Source organism: Pinus tabuliformis, chromosome 9, assembly GCF_031772625.1.
Source record: "Pinus tabuliformis cultivar Carrire ecotype Pingquan chromosome 9, CPIR1, whole genome shotgun sequence".
NCBI lineage: Eukaryota > Viridiplantae > Streptophyta > Pinopsida > Pinales > Pinaceae > Pinus > Pinus tabuliformis.
This window is the reverse complement of record NC_142307.1, coordinates 1,726,828,436-1,726,851,193: the sequence shown is the minus strand read 5'-3', so window position 1 is coordinate 1,726,851,193 and position 22,758 is coordinate 1,726,828,436.

The window sequence follows — 22,758 nt, the reverse complement described above, 5'->3', positions numbered from 1 at the left end:
ATTGGAATTGTGCATTCCTGACTGTCAATGAGCCTTGAGCTCAGAAGATGTGAAGTCATGGGAGGTAGCCCAGAAATTGCACAACCCCCACTGAGCTCGGAAACTACGAAGTGCACTAAACCGAAAAATTGCCCAGTTCCCAAGAAATACGCAATCTTTCCTTGCATTGTGCATGGAAAGTTTCCCCTGAAAAAATAAAAGGGAAAAAAACATCCCTAAAAAATAGGGATCTATTTTTAGTATCCAAAAGGAGGAATTTGCGCAATTTTTAGAAACTTTTGCCAAGTATTGCTTTTTCCTTAATTTTAGGCATTCGCATCATAAACACTAATTTTTCCAAATCTATTTAATCGTCACTTCTAGAGATTATTTTCACATCCAGTCTTGGAGCTCTAGCATTCTTGAGGAGATCAAAGAACCTTCGGTGCAATCATCAGTGCTTTTCTGGGTGAGTTTTACTTGTGTCGTCTTTTGCCTCTTTTTTTGTCACTTTTTGTTGTTTGGCTTGTGTGAGTGTTGTTTCACTTGTTTCTCTTCATGGTTGCTGACATTTTGCCTTGTTATAACTTGTAGAAGTGTTGTTTTAAGTTATATATTTCATTTTCCAAGTGTCACATTAGTTTTCCTATTTTTGCACTAGTGGTCGTTGTTGCTGCGACTCTCCTCACGTACTTCATTTTCCTTATGTTTGATTAATTGTTGCACTTGATTCACATGCATTTATCTACACTTAGTCAGATTTTCATTGAGCTTCGTACTATCTCTAATCTTCTTGTTTTCCATACTTCCCTTGGGTAGATCTAGGTTTCCCTTAGCCGCTTTTCACTTTTCCCAACTGGCACTGCGCACTCCTGAAGCATAAGATACAAGCTTGGACTCTGGAATTGCACAGTGCATAGTCCAAGTTGGCTACAACTACGCGCTGTGCAGTTCAAGGATCCAACCTGTCAGCTTGGCCACTAAGACTGGACAATGAACAATCTCTCCCATGCTTCTGCCCAAGATGAACTGCAGATTGTGCAGTTTCAACCATCAAGCTTCCACCTTGGATGCTAGGACTGCACACTACTCAGTTCCCATAGGCAGTCAGTCCCTCTTGCTAGGAAACATTGTGAAGTCCTCCCCATCTAGTTCCCATATTGCCACTTGAACTTGCCTTGTAATTTGTTTTGATTTAGACTGACATTTTCTTGCCATGAGTGTCCTTTCTGTGACACATGTACAATAGTTGTTGAGAACCTCTCCAGCAGTCACTGTTACCATGGCATCTAAGAGAGATGAATCAAAGGAAATCACTGAGAGAATTACTAGGGAAGTAATTGAGCAAACATCAGTTGATTTTCCAGTGTATACAGATACTCAGTTGTTTATATATATGGGATCATCACTGACATGGCAATAGATTAAAGGTGCTTTTGCAAAGGACTTTAAGGCATAGTTAGAGGATCAAAAGGTGTATCTCAAAATTCGGAAATTAGGGCTATACAAGGTTGCATGCAGGTATCCAACCTTCTCGTGTGCATATATCATTAGCTGGATTGTCTCACACATGGATGAGAAAACCATGACATTGAGAAGTGCCAACTACCAAAAGCTTGCCACCTTCCAGGCAGAATACTTTCAACAAATGTATCACTTTCCCGAGCTAGTAAAGCACATGGAATCACTCTTCTATGCCACCCACAACTATGTGAACACAAGAGACATTGTCAAATGTTGGGTGAAAGAGCTATCAAAGTTTTGACAGAGACCCACCCATGTGTATGAGAGAAAGTCCCTCGGGAAGGCTTACCAGCTCTTTGTTATCTTTTCTTGTAGAATTTATGGTCAAGAGAGATTTAAAACCTTTCCTGAGGGTGGGCAGTCTTATTGGACCAGTTGGTGAATGATGGGAGTTCATTCAACTGGTCGAATCTATTAGCTCAATAATTGAAGGCCCATGTAGCACAAGCTCAGAATCCACTGAAGGATGAGTGAGCAAGATTCTATATGTCTGCATACTTACTGGATGAAATCTATGCACAACAATAGTTCCATGGCATGAATTGGACATGGACACCACGAGAAACTGTCGTGCACATCTATTACAAATTGATTTTGGAATGTAGTTATCGAGGAGTAATGGAAAAACTAACTCACCACTTCATCATCCCGATGTACAAGCTTATATTTGGAGAAGATCCACCTTGCATGTCACGAGAAGCAATGGAGGTGATAGTAGAAATCACAAATTGGTATGCCTCACAGGGTGGCACCTTCATTAGAGTGTTTGGCAAAGAGAAGCCTCTACATGTCTTACCAAAGTATGCCACTGACAAATTGATCATGCAAGAAGTATCATACCATCTCGCTACAAGGTTGTCAGCAGCACTGCACAGGAAGAAGAAAACACCATGACCCACTCTTCCTTTGCAGATTGGATTATACAAGGTAAAGAACTTGAAAGTCACAGATTTTGAGGCTAAGGAGATACTGAAATTGGAATTCAACACTAAGGACTTTAATCTATATGATCCCCGCAGTATTTGGAAGGACCATTGTACGAGATTTTACTTTCCATGGATTGGCAGGGAATTTCATTGGTGAGAGGAGGATCCTTGGAGTTACTGCTACAATGCCTCTAGACTCTATAATTCGATCATTTTAGCAATGAATTCACAGGTGGCTCCACATACAGCAAAAGCTCTGGAAGCAACAACAACAGAAGGCATCAATCCCATGTAAGGCAAGGGAAATAGGAAGATTGCTGACAGTCCAGAGGGAGAAAAAGATGCAAAATGAAAGCAGATCCTCTTATCGTGAAAGCATCTTTGGCATCAGAAGAAAAGAGGAAGTAGAGGATACAGAGAGCAGAGTAGAGAAAGAGAGAAAAGCAGAGGTTGCAGGAAGTAGAACTGAAGCTATAGGAGAAATAGAAGAAGTTGAAGGAAGAATAAGAGTTGAGGAGGAAAGAATGAGAAGAGAAGTAGAAGCAAGAAAAAGAACAAAGGCAAGGTGCGATGATAGAGGAAAAAACACTGATATAGGTTAAAGAACATGAACAACCAACAACTGAGGAGGAAGGTGAACAAATGCAAGATCAGGAGCTTGCTCAATAGATTGAGAAAATGATCAAAGTGACAGACATGGAGTTGGAACAAGAGCTACAACATGAAGATGTTGACCTAATGCCAAGAGAACCACAGGTTATCCTTCAGTCTCCGCCACCTCCAGCAACAGAGACAACCTCAAGTGATCAAGGAGACGTTGTTCTCCTTGATGATGATCTAGTCATAGATGTGTACAATCTATCATTCGATGAGTTCCAAAAGAGAATTGTACAAGCGTAGAGGAAGAACTTTCCAAATGATCACGCATCACCTACATTCATTAGAGAAAGGGTCATAGTGTCAGACACTAGGAAGCATCCAAATTCCATTGTTCAAGCCAACTTGGATTATGAAGGAGCACCAAGATCAAATGTTTAGTATTTAGCAGTTGAGAATGAGCAACTAGCACAAAACATGTAGGCTTCCAGGCAAGAGGCAGAATGACTCCGAGCAACAACGCAGAATACAATTTCCACATTGGGGGAGATGAGAGCAGTGATACTTGTTAAAGTATGAACACTTGGAGAAACAATGTGGAAGCTCTATGACGGGTTTGTCACCATACATAGAGCACTTTTATGTTTGCATGGCTTACAGAAACAGAGCAATGATTTTATTAAAACACTAAAAAACATACAATTTGTCATTTCCTATGTGCAAGAGTGGACAATACAGTACAAATGGGCCCCGCTTGAATTAGTGAAGAAAATGAAGCCATAGGCACAGCTGGAGAAAACGAAGGTTCAAATGTTGATTCAAAACAACAAGAAGCTTGCCTCATTCATTGGCAACATTCAAGCCTCATATGTACGATTGTACAATAGTTTGGATGTCTTTGTGAGAACACACTAAATCCCATCAGTCAGTTCCCTCACCAAATCTAAACCCAAGAACCAAGTCCAATAGGAGGTCGAAGAGTACTTGGAGAAGTTGAGATAGAATTCCACCAAGGAAGACTTGGAGCTGAACACACAAAAGATGCTTAATTTCATCAGTGGTCCTGTCAAATTCAGATCAAGGCTACACATGCTTCAGAATGAGTTGGACGCAGGTTCCAAGACAGTGTACCCGGATGCCATGGACACTAGAGTTTGCTTCCAGCAAGACATTATTAAGCAGTTTGGAGATACCATCACGTAGTACTAAGCTTGGCACCAATATGTGACCAAGAAGCAACAAGTGGAGGTTGTTGGGATAGATTTATCCCAAACTCCAACATCATAGTGTTGTGTCTTGTTAGGCTATCAAGTTGTCTCTACCCTATTTTTTCTTATATGGGTGCAAGTGTAAAATGCAATATTATTTTTAATTATGTTGTAAGTCAAATTCCAAGTGTCAATATTAGAATATGAAAAGTCATCATGTAATGTAATGTGTTATTTTGTGAAGAAGTTGAAGAGTCATGAGGGTAGTCCAAAGGTCAGAAAGGGGGAGTTGAAGAGTCACCCGCCTCTTGTTATAAATAGAACCTCATAACTCATGTAAGGGGTTTTTGGGAGCCAATATTTTGGGTAGTCTTAGGCTTAGGAAGAGCTTGGGAGTATTGTGAAGAGCCCTGGCTTTTCCATAGAGTAGAGCGAGTATAATTCTTTGGAGGAGTAGGTGTTCTTGAATGTAATGTTCCACTATTGGGGATAGTGGTCGTTAATGGTGTATGTATGGATGGAACTTTCACTTATAATAACAAAATCAGAGCCAACACACTTTCATGCATATGTTGTTAATATAGTAGGACTATTCTTGTTGTATTGGCAATGCATGTTATTAAACTTACGCATATGCTTATGAACTATTTTGTTTGCATTTGTATGAATCTTTTTGAATGTGTGTTGTTGTATTAACTCTTCACTTTAACTTGTGGAGTATTCAACATCTTAGCTTGTGATTTCATTTCACTTGTGTGTTCCTTTCAAGTTGTGTACTATTACAGGGTTCCAAGGGGCACACTTCTGTTTCGCTACATGTGTTGGAACTGTTGGGTTATGTTATATTCTTTCCACGTAGTTAATAGGGGGTTTGAAGGGCATTTGTAACCCCACTTTATGGGGTCCAGGGCAGCGCCCCGGAAAATTTTGGTTTTGGACCCTATGTTAGGTTGGGCGGACCCACCTATGGTTTTGTGCATGATTTTTGCACATGATTTTTGGACACGATGGTTTTCGGTCCATGGTATTGGATGCTTCGGCATGTATAAATATGTATTGTAACATTGAAAGGAACATAATGAAAAATCAAGCTGGTAGTCCCAGTTTTGGGATCCAGTGGGAAAATCTTTGTGTATATGTTTTTTATGTGTTATGCTCTCGCATTGTTTATTTTCTATGTTTTAGAATTTGTATGCAGGTAATTTTTGTACAGGGTTAAAACCTACATTTGTTATCAGAGCTATTTTTGGCTTCAAGGGGACGCCTTTGTTGCTGAGGGGTTTCGCTCAGGCTTGTGGTAGACCCTGTTCAGTGGGAGATCTGCTAGATCGATTCTGATGATGAAAGAAGATGGCGAGTGGTGGAAAGATAGAGATCGAGAAATTTAATGGTCAGAGTTTTGAGTTGTGGAAACTCAAGATGGAGGATCTGTTGGTGGATAAAGATCAATGGATTGCGGTAGATCCAGGTATTAAACCAATGGGAGTGACCGATGAAGAATGGAAGAATTTGGATCGGAAGGCAAAGAGAACAATAAGATTGTGTGTCTCAGATTCAGTATTGTTGAATGTATTAGGGGAAGCTACGGCAAAGGCTTTGTGGGACAAGTTAGGGACTTTGTACCAATCTAAGTCTCTAGTGAATAAATTGTTCCTGCGGAAAAAGTTGTATAACCTGAGGATGAAAGATGGAGACTCGGTGATAGATCATATGAATGCGTTTAATACTGTGGTAAGTCAGTTAGCATCTATTGATATTAAAATTTCAGATGAAGATAAGTGCATCAGTTTGTTGTGTTCTCTACCAGATTCGTGGGATAGTCTGGTTACTGCAATAGGTAGCAATGTAACTGCCTTGCATTTTGATGAAATAGTCTCATCCTTTCTGACAGAGGAGATGAGAAGGAAAAATATGGAGAGCCAAAACGCTGATGCCTTGTCTGTATGAGGGCGGGCCTAGAATAGAAACAAAAATAAGTCATCGAGTGGGAGATCTATATATAAAGGGAGATCTAAATCTCCAGGAAAACCTGTAAAGGTGGTGTGCTGGAAATGTGGAAGGGAAGGACACTACAAAAGGGACTGTAAATCTAAAGCTCTTGACAAAGGAAAGGGATATGATGAGGCTCCTTCTGTAGAGGCGAAAACCACCTCAAATGAAGGTGGGGATGTGTACTTGGCTTCTTCAAGTACACATGTAGATCATGAGGCATGGTTGATTGGCTCAAGTGCATCCTTTCGCTTCACACCCCATAGAGAGTGGTTCTGCGAATATGAGAAATATGATGGTGGTGATGTCTTCTTAGGGAATGATAGGAAGGCTCGAAGCATTGGTTGCAGAAAAGTAAAGTTGAAGTTGCAAGGTGGAAGGGTTAGAACGCTTCCAAGTGTTCTACATATTCCTGCATTAGCTAGAAATCTGATTTCTGTTAGCAAGCTAGATGATGCAGGTGTAAAAACAGTGTTCGAGAAAGATACCTGCAAGATGGTTCAGGGAGCACTGGTATTGATGTGGGGAGTTCGGATTGGAACTCTGTACAAGCTGCAAGGTAGCACTGTTATTGATGGGTGCAATAGTTCTATGGTTCCTGAAAGTGGAGCAGAAAATCTAGTGGTCTCTGGAGAGAAGACCATGCTATGGCATCAAAGGCTTGGACATATTGGAGAAAAGGGCCTTCAGATACTTCATGGTAAAGGTATGGTAGAAGGTATGAGTAACAGCTCTCTGGATTTTGATTTATGTGAAAATTGTCTATATGGGAAGCAGAATCGGGTGAGTTTCCCCTCTGGAAGTAAGAGAGCGAAACAAATATTAGAACTTGTGCATAGTGATGTGTTTGGACCTGTGAAGGTTCCATCACTAGGTAAGTCTGTGTACTATGTATCATTTATAGATGACTTCTCAAGGAATACATGGATATATTTCCTTAAGAAGAAATCGAAAGTTTTTGACAGGTTTAAAGAATTTAAGGCTCTGGTGGAAAACCAGGTAGAGAAGAAGATAAAGGTGTTGAGAACAGATAGCAGTGGAGAGTTTTGCAGTAAGGAATTTGAAGAATTCTGTAAGAAGTGTGGTATAGCACGACAGAAGACTACTCCATATACACCTCAGCAAAATGGAGTTGCAGAAAGAATGAATAAGACGTTGATGGAAAGGGCAAGAAGCATGCTCAGTGGTGTCGAGTTAGGACAAGAATTCTGGGCAGAGGCGATGGATACTACATGTTACCTGGTCAACAGGTCACCTTCATCAGCGTTGGAGGATAAGACTCCACAAGAGGTATGGACTGGTAAGAAACCCTCTCTTTCACATCTGAGGGTATTTGGATGTGATGCATATGTACATGTTCCAAAGGAGAAACGAACCAAGTTGGATAGTAAATCTGAAAAGTGCATCTTTATTGGGTATAAGGATGGTTTAAAGGGTTATAAGCTTTGGAACCCAGTCACACGGAAGGTTGTGTACAGCCAAGATGTGGTGTTCAGAGAGGTGAAAGATGTTATTAAACATGAAGTCCAACGAAAGGAACCTGAGAAGATAGAGTTTGAGCTAAAGGAGGAAGAATCAGACTCTACAACAGAGGAGGAATCAGAAGATGAAGAGCCACAAACTCCGGCTGTGAGAAGATCAGTTCGAGAAAGAAGACAACCTGAAAGGTATAGTCCATTTGCTTTCTGTTCAAATTTTGCATTATCTATTACTGACGATGATCCCAGAACTGTGAAGGAAGCAGTAGATTCATAGGATGGAAAAATATGGAAAGAGGCCATGGTTGACGAAATGGCATATTTGTACAAAAATGAGGCTTGGGATTTGGTGGAGTTGCCGGCTAGAAGAAAACCCATTGGCAACAAATGGGTGTCCAAAAAGAAGACAAATGCAGAAGGAAAAGTGGAGAAATACAAAGCTCGGTTGGTAGCAAAAGGTTATTCCCAGGTGCTGGGAATTGATTTTGGTGATATTTTTTCTCCTGTTGCCAAGGTAACTTCTATTAGATTACTTTTATTTGTTGCTGTTGCTTTTGATTTTGAGGTAGAACAGATGGATGTGAAGACAACATTTCTTCATGGGGATCTGGAAGAGGAAATCTACATGAAGCAACCTGAAGGCTTTACAGCGAAGGGTAAGAAAGAACTGGTATGCAAGTTAAAAAAGGTCTATGTATAGGTTAAAATAGTCACCAAGGATGTGGTATCAGAAATTTGACACATTTATACAGGGACTTGGCTTCACTAGAAGAAAAGCAGATCACTGTGTGTATTTTAAATTAATTGGTGACCATGTTATTTATCTGGTCTTGTATGTGGATGATATGGTGTTGGTTGGAAATGACAGAGAAATTATCCAGGATTTGAAGACCCAATTGTCCTCAAAATTCGACATGAAAGATCTTGGTGCTGCAATTATATTTTGGGCATGGAAATTAAAAGAGATCAGGCAAAGAGGAAGCTCTGGTTAAACCAGAGGAAGCATGTCGAGACAATACTGCGGAGATTTAATATGTAGGATAGTAAACTGGTGAAGGTTCCTATTTCTGTAGGTGTGAGGTTATCTGTTGAACAATGTCCCAAGACACAAGAAGAGGAAGAGGACATGTCCCGTGTTCCATATGCAAGTGCAGTTGGTAGCCTAATGTATGCAATGGTCTGTACTAGACTAGACATTGCACATGCAGTGGGAGCATTGAGCAGGTTTACGTCAAAACTAGGAAAGGAGCATTAGACAATAGTGAAGCAGGTTTTCAAGTATTTGCATGGCACTAGTGATTATGGTCTGTGCTACCAAGGAAGACTAGGATTGGACAGAGTGTTGGATATTCATGGCTTTGTTGATGCAGACAGGGCTAGAGATATGGATCAGAGAAGATCTACAAGTGGGTATATGTTTAACCTATTTGGAGGTGCAGTCAGTTGGATGAGTAAGAAACAATTTGTAGTGGCACTATCAACTACAGAGGCAGAATACATGGCAGCCACTCATGCAAGCAAGGAAGCAGTTTGGTTGCAGAGATTGTGTTCAAGTATGGGGTTCGTACAGGAAGCTATAAGGATAGACTGCGACAACCAAAGTGGAATTTTCTTGGCAAAGAACCCTACATATCATTCAAAGACAAAGCACATTGATGTTCAGTATCACTTTTTGAGGGAAATGATAGAAGACAAAAAGGTGTTACTGGTAAAGGTGAACACTTTGAAGAATACTGCAGATGCATTGACAAAATCTGTGAGCTCTGAAAAGTTCTCTTGGTGTAGAGAGACAATGGGCATTTTAGGGCTGGGAAAATGACTAAGCTCTCGTGTGGCCCCCTGTGGAAAGAAAACAAAAAGTGAGGGAATGTTGGGTTATGTTATATTCTTTCCACGTAGTTAACAAGGGGTTTAAAGGGCACCCGTAACCCCACTTTATGCGGTCTGGGGCAGCGCCCCAAAAAAATTTGGTTTTGGACCCTGTGTTAGGTTGGGCGGACCCACCTATGGTTTTGGGCATGATTTTCGCACATGTTTTTTGGACGCAATGGTTTTCGGTCCATGGTATTAGACGCAATGGTTTTCGGTCCATGGTATTGGATGCTTCGACATGTATAAATATGTATTGTAACATTGAAAGGAACATAATGAAAAATCAAGCTGGTAGTCCCAGTTTTGGGACCCAATGGGAAAATCTTTATGTATATGTGTTTTATGTGTTATGCTCTCGCATTGCTTATTTTCTGTGTTTTAGAATTCGTATGCAGGTAATTTCTGTACAGGGTTAAAACCTAGAGGAACCTTCATGCGTTGCACATGACTCTCCGTAGGGTCACACACTTGCTCTCACCCAAAGTTATCATACTTCCCTCTGCGCGTTTCTGCAGTCAAGGCATAACATTACCATCCACTATTGAGACTCCTACTCCAAATGATGTGAGGTCTAGTTGGGATTTCATAATGGGGAGATCCCTTGAATGTTGGTGGGTCATCGTCAACAAAAGGCTAAGATTATTTTCCTTGTTAGACGCTCACAAAGGGTCTATAATTTAGTTACACTCAAGGACAAGAATGGGGACACAATAATATGCATATATTTTTGAAATATGAAAAAGCTTCAAACATGGATATTTATCTTGTTCCTCCCATGAAACAAATTTTGTAATGTATGCCTAGCTATGAAATATTTTCACTTCTTGATGGTTTCTCTGGTCACAGTTAGATCTTAGTTTCACAACCAAACCAAATCAAGATGACCTTCAGAACCAAATGGGGCACTTATGCTTACAGGGAAATGCATTTTGGGATAATCAATGCAGATGTTACTTTTTAATGAGTGATAGACATTGCATTTAGGGGCATGACAAAAAATCAATGGCTGTATATTTTGATGATATCACAATTTACTACAAGATAGAAAACATCATGTTGAGCATTTAAAACAATTTTTTGAGCATTATAGAAAATATGGTATTTCTTTAAACCTAACAAAAACTATAGTTGTTGTTACAAAAGGAAAACTATTGGGTTTTATTGATTTTAAGTCAGGAATCATAATTGATCTGGATAGGACAAAATCTATTTCACAAATTTCTTTACCACATAACAATAAAAATATGCAATCATTTTTTGGGAAAATAAACTTCATTAGAATATTTGTCAATAGTTTGTTGAGATAGTAAGACCATTGCAATATATGATTAATAAAAATGTTATATTCAAATGGAAAAAAAATGAAAAAAAAAACTCTTTTACTTCCATTAAACAATCAATCATGGAAATCCATACTCTTATGGGTCATAATTTTGATAAAGACTTTATCTTGTGTACTTTTTCTTCTGCCCTTTTATATGAAGCTATACTTTCACAAGAAAATTCAAAAGGTTTTGAAGTTCACATATCATTCATTAGTTTGGGACTCAAGGAGCATAATTAAAGTATATAAAAATAGATAAATAAACATGCATTGGTTTTAAAGTAGTAAAACACTAAAGTCGTTTTCTACTTAATTCACATACAAAATTCATCTTATTGCGTCCATTTGTCCAGAACATGTTATTCTAAAAGGAGTTAGGAGAAAAATGATCTGGATAGGACAAAATCTATTTCACAAATTTCTTTACCACATAACAATAAAAATATGCAATCTTTTTTTGGGAAAATAAACTTCATTAGAATATTTGTCAATAGTTTGTTGAGATAGTAAGACCATTGCAATATATGATTAATAAAAATGTTATATTCAAATGGAAAAAAAAAAATGAAAAAAAAAACTCTTTTACTTCCATTAAACAATCAATCATGGAAATCCATACTCTTATGGGTCATAATTTTGATAAAGACTTTATCTTGTGTACTTTTTCTTCTGCCCTTTTATATGAAGCTATACTTTCACAAGAAAATTCAAAAGGTTTTGAAGTTCACATATCATTCATTAGTTTTGGACTCAAGGAGCATAATTAAAGTATATAAAAATAGATAAATAAACATGCATTGGTTTTAAAGTATTAAAACACTAAAGTCGTTTTCTACTTAATTCACATACACAATTCATCTTATTGCGTCCATTTGTCCAGAACATGTTATTCTAAAAGGAGTTAGGAGAAAAATGATCCAATTGGATGAAAATATTTTAGGAATGTGACATTAAGATCAAACCAACTAAAATTATTAGAGATCAAAGTTTATGCACACCAGACACAAAATTTGAAGGCTAATGGGCCAACAATGAGGAAGGTTGGACACTAGAAGTGAATAACTTTAAAGATTTATACACACTAATGTTTGAAAATTATTGGTACAACGAAATCAAATATTATCTAACCCATGGAATTTCTCCTCGATATCTAGAACCAACAAAGAAAAGAGCTTTATGATTAAAATATGCTAAATAGCAACTTATTAATGCAATGCTATTTAGAAGAAATTAGAAGAAATTATGATAATGTATTACTAAGATGTTTGGAAAAATCAAATCAATTTTTTGTTTTTGTTTTGAATTACACGATGGACTAGCTAGAGGTCATTTTGGTGGGGAAACAACTACACACAAAGTTATGAGAGTTGGATAGTATTAGCCAACAATATTTAAAGATGCTTATGCTTATGCTAGAAAGTCTAAACTTTTCCAAACATTAGTTTCAAACATTAGCTAGGAAGGAGAATCAACCTGGTCTACCATTACAGCCAATTGAAGTAGGACCCTTTGAATAGTGAGGATTAGACACAACTAGGGGAATTAACTATTCAAATATCTACAAATTCATCTTAACTACTATTAGCTACTTTACAAGATGAGCTTAGGTCATTCCATTGAAAAAGGTAATGATGATAAGGGTATTTATTTCCTATAATTATATGATTTCTATATTTGGAGTCCCTATATTTGTAGTCTTTACAATGCCATTTAATTTTCATTTTTTAAGTTAGTTGTGTTTGCTTTAGGAAAGGAAATAAATATTAAATATTCCACCAATTATTACTCTAAGTGAAATGGTTTGGTAGAATCCACTAATAAGAATTTAATTCAGATTCATGAAGAACAAAGGAACTAGCATAATGAGCTTCAAAATGTTTTGTGAGAAGATAGGATCACATAAAAGGTGTTAGAAATTTCTCCCTACTTCTTGGTTTATGGTTGGGAAGATATTTTCTCTCCCAGTATCCTTCTTCCATCCTTACAATTAACTTAGTCTTCTATCAATGAGGAACAAATTGACACTTTACTAAAGCTTGAAGAGGAAGGAGAAAAGACTATATTTAAGTTTCATTAACACTAGTTGATAATAAATTGTCATTTTCATAAGAACTCAGTTAATCTAAAAGGTTTTTACTTTACTAATCTCATGTTGAAATGGGATAAAGTTCACGAAGAAAAGGAAAAACATTCAAAAATACAACACCAATGGATTTCCCATTTCATATTTCTAAAAATCTTGGCCCTTCAACTTACATTTTGCAATCATTGGATGGGAAGATTGAAACCACCCTATGAATGGCCAAATTTCGAAGAAATATTTTTATTTAATGATTAATTATTTCCATCCATTTTTTATTAATTTTATTTGTTTACCTTTTATGAATTTATTATTACAACTTTTGTTGTTTCTTTTATATTTCTGATAATTTTTATGTTTCAACTTTTAAAATCCTCTTTTATCTTTTTATTTAATTATGTTGATAATTACTTCATATTGCAACACATTGTTCGTTATTATGAAATAATAAGGATTTTATATCATGTGAATAAGTGCTTACCTCTTGACTACTTTTAGTAGTAACTTTTTATAAAAAAAAATTCTCATGCTTGATGTATGATATCTTTATAGTTTACAATTTAAAATCAACGCTAGTAATATATGTGTTGTTCTATTTAGTGCTTTCTAGTTTGGTATAATTTGATGTGTCTCCTTCTAGTTTGTGGAGTTTTTTTTCCTTAGTCTCCCTCTTTGTTGTTGTATGGAAATCCAATTTCTTGGTGAATCGGACTATGATCGATATGTAATTTAGTTATTTTAATGAATAGGAAGTGAAGAAATTTGAGAGAGAGAGAGAGAGAGAGAGAGAGAGAGAGAGAGAATGTCACCCCACTTCCATTACACCTATTGCACAAGCAATACCTTTATACATATCAGTAAAGGGTGAAAGACATTATGGAAGTTGATAAAGCACTATTAAAATTATGGGAAGTATAAGTAAACGTGTTGGGGCTATGGACACTTGTGGGAAACAAGCAATGTTGATGTACAAGAGAGATGATAAACACATGTATGTAGGTTCTAGGTGTAGACAATTCATATTTCACAAATATCAAATTATATTTAACCTACTTTGAGTTTTAGTGAACCTTCTTAGTCAGAATTCGATTTTCGTTGTATACAAAATGTCATATTTTATGATAACAAAGATAATTGGTTTCTTCCATTGTGTCACATGTTGTTTTCATTGGTATATAGATCCCCCATTTCTATATATTGGCCAGTAAAAAATGGGGACTCTATTACATTTTAATCATGGTATTGCCTAAATTGCTTAAGTTATATTTGATGTTTTCTTTTATTATTATTCATAAGAAATATAATGGTTGAATTGCATGGCCACTATCTGAATATACATATATAAGTTCGAATTTGTGTTATTTTATAGTATTTATTAATAGAGATACCTGAAATAATAATTTTGGGTTTCTATAGTATTAGGGAACCACATTTCTTGTTTATACAAAATACACACAATAGCTTATAACAAATCAATATTCCATAATGTGTAGGTCCACCTAAAGGGACCACCCCCCCACCAAATGAATTAGAGTCTAACTCCAAGGGTGTCAATGAAAATTGAAACTTTGACCTCCCAATGGCAAGGTACTTTAGCAAGGAGACCTTGAAAAATTGAGACATCCATCGGGGCTATAATGTTCTGAAGTTATGTCATAAGATGGAAAGTTTTCCACTATTTAATACCTTTTTGGAATCTATCAATGTCCAGTGGAGAGCACCTAAGTCGTATTCTTTGTTCCCAATATATAAAAGCTCGATATCCCTATAGTCAACATGTCAAATGTCAGTTCTGTTAATTAATCCATTTTGAGAATCATTCAAATATTGAGTGGAAAACACCCAAGTCTTATTCTTTGATCTTGATATCTAAAAGTCCAATATCCTGTAGTTGATATGTCAACTAAAGGTTCTATTAATTGACAAATTTTCAGAGTCTATTAATATAAGGTGGAATAATTATTCATCTTTTTCGATCTCTCAATACTTGAATCCTGATACATTAGTTGAGATTCTTGACAACTAATGGCTTTCTAGAGTTTGTTAATATCGGGTGGAAACACAATAATTTCTTTCCATATGTCTCAAATTCCCAAAAGTCAACAATCGATAACAACATTGTTTAACAAACAAAGAATTTAATGGTAATTAAATTTTTTTAGGATTTTGTATCTTTCGGGTTGAGAAATCATCAAAGGACTGATACTTTATATATAGCATCTGAATCGCTAGTGACTAGTAAAATCATTAACTAACATTTCTATTAAAAAATGATCTCATATTCTATTACATTTAGGAGGTTGAATCAAATGCTGTTGATATACCCATGATAGTAAAAGCCTAATATCCTAAAAACCTCCATTCTTGTTCCCACGATTTCTATTTTAAATGCACAAGTTTAACTATAATTTCCACAGTGATTTCATGCAAATTTGAATTGATTTTTATTTTTTTGTTAGGTTCCTATAATATTAGTATAAACCCCATATTGTTATTGTTATGCACTATAGAACCCCCATATTTTTATTATTGTTCCCCATAGAAACCCACTATTTCTATTATAAATCCCTTACATTATTATTGTTATGTAGGCCCTAATTATATTTAGACCCTTTAGAATCCTATATATACCAAGGAGGTCTTTTCATTTGAATCATCCAAGAATTGTTCATTATGTGATGTAAAAGGAGGTTTCCCTCTCAAAGAGACTTATTTTGAATTCATTGATCCTTTTTTTTTATTTTTTTTGATTTGGCTACATAACTTTGGTATCAGAGCTTTGGATCCTAGGGTTTTGATGCTTCAAATAGGTCTTTTTTTTCTTTTTTCTTCTATGAGGCTTCAGATATTGAAATTTCTACCATGTGGAGCCAAAATCTTGGTGAACATCGTGTAAAAAATCCAGAACTTGATTTTCTATATTCTCATAGATGTGATTTAAGAAAGTTAGGGTTTTCGTATGCTCCAAAATTCTATCTCAGACAAGTGTCTCAGGGAAAATCGTCATAACATTTGTTTCGGTTATCCAAATTGAAATTCGTAAAAAATGGCTAAAAATGAATAGACTATAGTTTCTTGGGTACCATTTTTAGGGCAGAGGTTGAAATAGTGACATGTGACATTCTGTACAAGTTTTCTCTACTGAACAAGTCCATTAGTAGGTCATCTTGGGAAATTTTTCTTAAATTTATCTTGAAAAAGTCAATCTCGGTCTAACAAGTGTTGTTGGAAAGAACAAATAGAGGGCTACCACAGGACGAAATTTCAGGCCTTGGGAGGCCGAAATCACATAGATACAACCATTTCAAGGTTATCCTTATCAACAAGCTCTAAATCAAGCTCTAAAATGCGTGTCTTTTTAAATTTGCATAACTTTGGTTTGAAAACTTAGATTGAAGTGATCGAAAGGGCATAGTGAAGGATAAAATTCATCAATTGGTTCAAAAATGACTCCTAAACAAAAAAAAAATGTACACGTATTAAGCCCGTAGAAATCTCCACTATGGTGCATGAAGAGGAAGAAATGCAACATGCTATATCAAATTTACAAGACCAAGTGCAACAAATTTCGCTGTCACAAAGAGCCACCAAAAATGAACTAAAAGGGGACATGGATGGTTTGAAAGGGAACATTGATGGTTTAAAAGGGAACATGGATGGTTTAAAAGGGGATATGGAAGGTTTAAAAGCATATGCGGAAGGTTTGAAGGAAGGTTTGCCAAAGTTGTTACAAGAAAGGCTTTGTAATGGTGACAAGGTATCCCACGATAATCATGATGAAAATAAAAAGAATATGAATCATGATTTTAGAGACTCCAAATTTGGGTTGAAGACCAACCCCATTCCAAATATTGATATGAAGAAGTTTCATGGAAAGGATCTAGTAACATGGATATTACAAATGGAGCAGTTCTTTGATCCACATGATGTGCAACACACACAAAGGGTACACATTACATATTTATTTTTAGAACCTAATCAGTTTGTGTGGTATCGATGGCTTTGATTTCATAAACCATTTGTCACTTAGACATTTTTTACTGAGGAATTGATAGCACATTATGGGGATAGAAAGAGAAATACATTCGTTAGCCAATTGATAAATCTCAAACAAAAGGGTTTAGTTGGGGAGCACATTGAGGACTTTCAAAGATTGAATATCAAGGTAAATGATATTCTAGAGGATGTAAATTTAGCTTCAAATACTTGAATGATTTCATAAGGGCCTATCCAGTGGGTTGTAAATTCGGCTTTATAATCCTTGAATTTTTAGTCGAAGAGTAATGCCCAATCACCAACTTGACATTCCTTCTTCTTAACTAACTTGTCATGCCACTATCTCCTTTGTTGTTGTATCATTGTTGTCCTTTACACGGCCTCTTGTCTCATCTCATCCAGCTGGTTCAATTGCATGATTCTTTCTTGCTAGGCTTCAGAGAGGTCTATTCCTAAGTCTGCATCCAATTTATATGTATGTATTTGAAATTATATTGGTAGCATGACCTCTTTGCCATACATTAGCTGATAGGGTGTGTTAGTGTCAGTCTTTCCAGCCTTCCTACAGTGATCAAATGTGCTCTTACAAAGTGATTTTGAAGTGTCAAGGTCAAATTTTGTCATTTCAGTGAGTCTTCAAGCAAAATTTGGTCACTAGGCATTAGGTCTAGGGTTTGCCCAAATGTCAGTCCATGTCACCATTCAGCTGAGTTTATCATCATTCGTAGGGTTGTCATTATCATGTCAGTGTCTAATGAGTCATTTTACACCTTGTTCATGCTTCATGTTGCGCCCAGGCAAGGTCATTTCCCTCTCCTAGGGTTTTGAAGGCAATTTCTCTTGGATGGTCAAATCACCGGCAAAACTTGTTTCCTGATATTCATACACCTTCCCTTATCCTTAAAGTACCTTATCAAACACTTCCCATCCCTTAGATCCGCCAAATTCCTCATTTTTGCACAAACCCTAGTTTCTAGCTACAACCTGGCAATTTTCTAGGTTTGGCCTGTGTTTTGTCCTTTTCGACCCCTTCCCCTCACTCAATCTCTGAGATTCCACTTTCCCCTACTTCCTAACATCCCTCCCCACTCCCAAAAATTTCCCCAAGAATTTAGAAGCCCTCTATCCCCTTCATTTCGCTCCATTTCGACAAAATCCCTTGTTTCACACATCGGGACAAGTTTCACTCAAAAGATGTTTCTGAGCAATCAAAGATGAATTTTACTAAACTGAGAGAGGTTTTTGTCCACAACATGACAAGGAAGAAAAACCTCTTTCACTTTTTACACAGGTGTCATGGTTTGAGAGAAATGTCAAAAATACCGGTGAGAACGAAGGTGCTCCAAGGACGGTTAGCCAAAGCACAAAAACGAAGGAAAACGCCCGATCCACTCCAAATTTTGGCCAAAGCCTCTTTGACTGAGCATGGTACTTGATTGGGGACTCCCAGCCCAAATTTCAAGAAATTTGGAGAAAATTTTGTCATTTGTGAATTTTTTGTGCAATTTTACAGGTTTTGGCCGTTGGAGTGGTCTCACCCCGCGCGCGACCACTCGTGGGGACAGCTCAGAATGAGAAAAACTTTGCATTTTTTGAATTTTCAAGCAAAAATACACTTGCCTATGCATGGGGTCAAGTTTTTATGGAGATTTGGGCCTCCAAAAGCTCAAAATACATGCAATTTTTGACTTTCTGCCCCTATTTAGAGTTGCAGAAAGCTGCCTTGGGAGAAATGACTTTTGAGGGGTCAAATCAACTCCAAATTCAGAAATTCCAGTGGGGTTGGAAAGTATACTCGTAGACCTTTCCAACAAGCTATCTTGTACTTGATTTGGACACCAGGAAGGCCCTCAAACACAGCTGCCAATGTGCGCGACCACTCCAAGGGAGGGGCGCGACCACTCAGGGAAATTTTGCCAGTTTGACCATTTCGGCCTGCAAAACTCAGTTTTTACTATGGTTGACTTTTAATGCTTGTAAATAATGGATTTTTGGATAATTTTCATGGCACATGGATACATTTACTCTCCTTTAACCCTTCTAGAAGTTTCCTTGATGTAAATAGTGAATATTAAATGCATGGATGGGTTACCTAAGTTTTAGAGGCAAGTTGTTTTGACTGCCTATTATCTAGTGCTTAGTTTAGAATTAGTTCAAACTGCTCCTAGGAAGCTGAGCTTGACCCCTAGAGGTGGGGAAAGAGGTTGGCTTGCCTATATTATGTATTTTCTCAATCATTTTCATGGTTGGAGAGGTTGGACTCTTGAGGGAGAAGCTCTATTGTATATTTTACTTGTATCTCTGCAATTTGAGGAAAAGGAAGGCCAGGGTTTTGCAGACATCATTGTGGATTCTTGTGGATTATTGTGTTGATGGTGTGTTTCCTACTTGTCATTGTAAGTGTGTTTATGTGTTCCATCTCTTATTCTATTGCTGCCAATTAAACAAAAGAAGTGATAAAGTTTGAATTCATGCATGCCATGCTTAGCTTTCAATTTTGTTTAATATTTATGTTTTCCACTGTCTAAAGAGGATTCAAAGTCATTGTTTGCCCTCTTTAGCTCCCTCTCTTTCTTCCTTGATCATCCATCTCAGCTTAAGGCATCAGCACAAACTCCTTCCTTGCCCCAAAGACCCACCTGCAAAAAACTGAGCTCAATCCCCACACCCTGAATTGCACTCCCTCCAATTGCCACCAAAAACCCCAAAAACTTTAAATCAACCCTCCTTATCAGTTTACTAGCCTAATATCAGTGTTCCTAATTGGGTCAGCTCATCCTATTGAAAGATCTACCGAGTTTGACTGGAGAGAGCCTTCTCATACCCCGTAGGGCTAGCTACGAGGTGAAATGGTTTGATGTTGCCTTGAAGGTTTACCTTCCTCAGCCTAGGGTGAAATCTCAAGCGCTAACAGGGTGTAAACCCTGTTGTGTTTTTCCAAGTAATTCTATATGCCCAGAGTGCTTCATTGAACTTGTCTGCCCAATCCTTTCTGTTTGTTGCCATTGTTTTTGTCATGATCCCTTCTAGTGTTTTGTTTGTAGATTCCACTTGGCCATTGGCCTTCAGATGGTAGGGTCTGCTCCATCTATGCTTGATTTTGTACTTCTTTGTAATTTCTTGAACTAGTCTTGATGTGAATTGAGTTCCTTGGTCTGTCACTATCTCTCTGGGTACTCCATATCTAACAAAGATTTATTCAAAAAGGAAATAACTATTGTTTGTTCAGTTTCCCTTGCAAGTTCCTTTGCTTCAGCCCATTTAGTCACATAATCGGTACATACAAGAATGTACTTCTTACCTTTGGATGGTGGATTGATGGGTCCAACAAAGTTTAGAGCCCATTTTTCAAATGGCTCTAGATGCTCTTGTGGCTGTAGTGGCATTTGATCGGAAGTGGTTGGTCTACCCATGCATTGGCAGCTATCACAACTCCTTACATACTTCTTTAAATCTTTGAAAATTGATGACCAATAGCAGCCAAGGCTAAGAATTTTGTGTGTTGTCCTCTTTGCTGCAAAATGGCCACCACAAGGTTGATCATGGCATGAGGTTAGTATATCAATTATTTCATCCTCTCTAATGCATCTTCTAATGATCATATCATAACCAGTGTAAAATAAATCACCATTAATCCATGAATATCTTGCACTTTGTTTGATCAACCTTTTCTTCTCCTTTGAACTGAAAGATGGTGGTACCTTTCCTGTGGACAAGTAGTTAGCTAAATCAGCATACCATGGAGTTAATACTGAAATTGAAAACAAGTGTTCATCAGGAAATGAATCTTCAACTTGGATGGCTTCACCTGAATTTTGTAGTCTAGAAAAGTAATCTGCTACCTGGTTCTCTTTCCCTAGTCTATCTAGTATGGTGAGATTAAATTCCTACAGTAAGAGTAACCATCTTGTGATCCTGCCATTAGTAATAGGTTTGTTCATTAAGTATCTAATGGCAGAGTGGTCTGTGTGAATGAGGACTTCATATCTAGTTATATAATGACGAAATTTGTTCACCGCATGTATAATTGCAAGCATTTCCTTTTCCATTACTATATAGTTGAGTTCAACAAGAGTCAAATTTTTATTGATAAAGTAAATGGCATAAGTTAAAGCATCTTCATTTTTCCCTAATGAAGCTCCTACTGCTGTGTCAGATGCATCAGTTGAAATGTGAAATGGTAAAGTCAAATTAGGCCCCCTTAAAATTGGTGCGGTACTTAATTTCTCTTTGAGTTTCTCTAAAGATTTTTGACAAGCCTCATTCCAATTGAATGTTACATCTTTTGCAAGAAGTTTAAACAAAGGCAATGTTATCCTGCTAAAGTTTTCAATAAATCTCCTGTAGTAACTTGCATAACCAAGAAAACTTCTTACATCTTTTTTATTTGTTGGAATTGGCAATTCGACAATACTTTGTATTTTGTTTCGGTATACATTGATTCCCTCAGGAGAAATATGATGTCCTAAGACTATTCCCTCATTCATCATCATATAATATTTTTCATTACTTAAAGACAAATTGGTTTCTATACATCGTTGTAAAACTTTCTCTATATTTTGCGAAGAATTGTCAAAGGAATCACCATATACTGAAAAATCATCCATATATACCTCAACACATTTGTGGACCAAATCAGCAAAAATTGCTAATGTTGCTCTTTGAAATGTTGCTGGAGCATTGCACAAGCGAAATGGTAGTACATTGTAAGCACAAGTTCCCCAAGGACAGGTGAATGTTGTTTTATCTTGGTCTCCTGAGGCTATGCTAATCTGATTGTACCCACTAAAACCATCAAGAAAGGAAAATGACATTTTTCAACTAATGTATCCAAAACTTGGTCAATAAATGGTAGTGGAAACTAGTCTTTAAGGGTGGGTTTATTCAGTTCTCGATAGTCAACACAAACTCGCCATTTACCATTTTTCTTGGGAACTATTACTAATGGAGATACCCATTGGCTATAAAAAATGGGGTAAATGAATTTTACTTTTAGTAACTTCTACAATTCATCTCTTACAACCTCTTTGAGCATGGGGTTCATCTGTCTCTATGGCTGCCTCACTGGTTGAATACTAGTGTCTGTATAGATATGGTGAGTGCAAGTTTCTGGGTGAATTCCCTACATGTCATTATAGTCCCAAGCGAATTCCTTTTGGTATTTGGTGAGTAAGTCAAGCAATTTCCGTTCCTAATATGTTTCTAGAAAGGCCCCAATGTTCAATGTTTTTCCTGGGTTGATTCTATTGTTTTGCTTTGTGTGTTTGTAATGGAGTCGATTGGAAAGATTTCATCAAATATTTCTTTCAGAGAGTACATTGTAGAGGTTTCTTGAAAGCTTTGTGCGAACATGTAATATGCAGTAGTGTATTGTTCATTTCTCAACTCTTCTGAAACATTAGGTTGGGAGATAAACATTTCCACTAAATCTGCATTGTTGTTCTCCTCAATATCATACATTTGATTTATGCTTAAAATAGAGTATATCTCTTCCTGATCATTGTACTTGTCATCAAGCCAAATGTTTTGTGTTACTGTTGGGGCTTGTGCTAATGGGTACAAGGTAAGTTGTTTTCTCTCTGTGCCTCTAGAAATAATCATGTTACAAGATCTACATCCAATGAATGCATCAACAGTTGCCAACCATGGTTTTCCAAGTATAAGTGGATGTCCTCCTAAGTTTGATTTTGGCTGGAGTACTAAGAAATCAACTGGATACTCCCAAGAGTCCAGTGAAACAATTATATCTTCCAGTACCCCCTCAGGAATGACTTTAGAGCGATCT